This window comes from Penaeus vannamei, chromosome 20 (assembly GCF_042767895.1).
Source record: "Penaeus vannamei isolate JL-2024 chromosome 20, ASM4276789v1, whole genome shotgun sequence".
Lineage (NCBI taxonomy): Eukaryota > Metazoa > Arthropoda > Malacostraca > Decapoda > Penaeidae > Penaeus > Penaeus vannamei.
In genome coordinates, this window is record NC_091568.1 from 27,227,540 (window position 1) to 27,230,176 (window position 2,637).

Here is a 2,637-nt window from a genome sequence, read left to right on the forward strand (position 1 = left end):
TATATATTCATACACACAGAAACTGAAGGAGATAGAGAGGGGGGAGAGAGAAGGAGAGAGAGAGATAAATATATACACATATGTGTGTATGTGCACATATACACATATGTGTATATATATGCATATACATGATATATATATATATATACATTTATATATAAATATACATATATATATATATATATATATATATATATATATATATATATATATATATATATATATATATATATATATATAACCTTGGAGCTGACATATATCTGGCACTGAAGCCTGATGGATTCACATGCGATAAACGGACACCAGAGTCATTGTATTAAAAGTATACATGCTTGGCCCGTAAGGGGATCGAACCCTCGACATCCGCGTTATTAGCACGGCGCTCTAACCAACTGAGCTAACAGGCCCTTACACTACTTGAAAATCTTTCTCATAATGAACCGTCAGTCAACAAATTTTATTGAAGATAATTAAAAGTAGCAATGTACAATCAATATAGCCTAGTGTTAGACTGTATTTCAGAAGGATTGTATCAGGACAGAGCAAAATAAACACATTGTTTATCATTTCAAATGCATATAAGCCTATGAAAAACTACTTCTTAGAAAATGCTTCGGCAGTTTATCTTAAATGTTTTCAAATCGCATTACCATACATATATATATATTTATGACCAAAAGCACAAACACGGCAATTTGTACATAAAAACAAAAAGGAAAACAACCACGACAGGAAATAAAGGAAATTAACTCTCTTCAAGAGTCCCTCTCCAGACGTAAAATTAACCAAACGTCTTTTATCATTTGTCTAAAGAGGAACTCATGAAAGGTTCGAAACGCTGCACTGTATTTTGATTTCTATTGTGACTTTTCCTCTTCATATTATATATATATATATATATATATATATATATATATATATATATATATATATATATATATATATATATATATACACATCATTAATTTTGCATATATATACACATATCTATCAATCTGAGTATATAAATTCATATATAGTATACAGTGTGTCACACATACACATATATGTATATATGAATATACATATATATACATACATATACAGATATCAGTTCTATGTATGTGTGTTTTTGTATGTGTATAGGAATATATACACCTGAGTGTGTGTGTGAACATGTTTTCCTTCTTATACACCTTAGTAACTCGTCGTTGCGATTAGCCATTGTCCTCCCACCTGAGTCCGATCACGTGGTCAACGGACTGGTCTTCAGCGCCCTCCGTGGTCTCCAAGAGTCTGTCGGAGGGCGAGAGATAAGCGGCGGAGACGAAGAGGCCGTTCAGCAGGGAGACCAAAGGCAAATGAGGCTTAGGTAAGTGAGTGAGGGGCGGCTTGTTTACATGAGCGCGTGGAAGTTTCTTGCAGAATAACTCTCTTAAATAATCTAAAGGAAGAAGAATATTCTAAAAGAAAAAGAAAGAAAGAAAGACTGAGGTTTGATGCCAGACTCACCCCCAACGTGTTGAACTGGACAGGAAAGAAGAACGATTAATCATTACCATACAAGAGCCTTGCATACACAGCGGTCCTAATGGCCTGGCGACCGTGCCATCCTTTGACCTTGGTCCAGGCATTTTGTCAGCAAAAGAGGAATCGGCTGCCAACGAATCGACTCCGGAGACGGTAGACCAAACTTTTGCCAGCAAGGGGATCGAACCTTCCTCATACGAATCATATAATGGCAGAATAATGACATTTTGAATTAAAATAATTCATTTATACGCAACATTTTTAGATGAATTGTATACGTACGTGGGTCTAGAATTTTTTTTTTTTTTTTTTTTTTTTTTTTTACAATGAATTAGTACACAAAACATAAAATGTGGATTTGGGAAAGAAGAAAAAGACATGCAAACGGTAGCACAAAATATCTAACGCAAAGAATAAAAGTTTCATGATCAGGAGACGACGTCGAGAACACAGACAGAGGCCGTTTTATCTTGTTTCTTAGGATGCTTCTTGAACTTGAGATATTGCCATCAGGTAGGGCAGGAAGGCAGAACTTGGTACCTAATGAAATGGGTACCAGGAATACACATGTGTGTATATATATATATATATATATATATATATATATATATATATATATATATATATATATATATGTGTGTGTGTGTGTGTGTGTGTGTGTGTGTGTGTGTGTGTGTGTGTGTGTGTGTGCGAGCGCTTGTGTGTATGTATGTATATATATGTATGTATATACTTAAATAAACACGCCGACTTAGAGAAAAATGCATAGATATATTCCTGGTACCCATTTCATTAGGTACCAAGTTTTGCCTTCCTGCCCTACCTGATGCCAATATCTCAAAATAGTTCAGGAAGCATCCTAAGAAACAGGATAAAACGGCCTCTGTCTGTGTTCTCGACGTCGTCTCATGAACATGAAGCTTTTATTCTTTGCGTTAGATATATTGTACTACCGTTTGCATGTCTTTTTCTTCTTTCCCAATCCACACTTTATGTTTTGTTTACTAACTTACTGTAAAAAAAACTTCTATAGCCACGTACTTATATAATTGATCTAAAAATGTTGCGTATAAATGAATTATTTTAATTCAAAATGTCATTATTCTGCAGTTACGATATGATTCTATG

The 2,637-nt window shown here is 34.3% G+C and overlaps 1 non-coding gene across 1 annotated transcript; it reads right to left on the minus strand.

Moving 5' to 3' along the window:
• Positions 1–333: 333 nt before the first annotated feature.
• On the minus strand, positions 334–407 carry TRNAI-AAU (transfer RNA isoleucine (anticodon AAU)). Its single transcript has one exon. It is a non-coding gene; the product is annotated as a tRNA-Ile (tRNA).
• Positions 408–2,637: the final 2,230 nt, after the last annotated feature.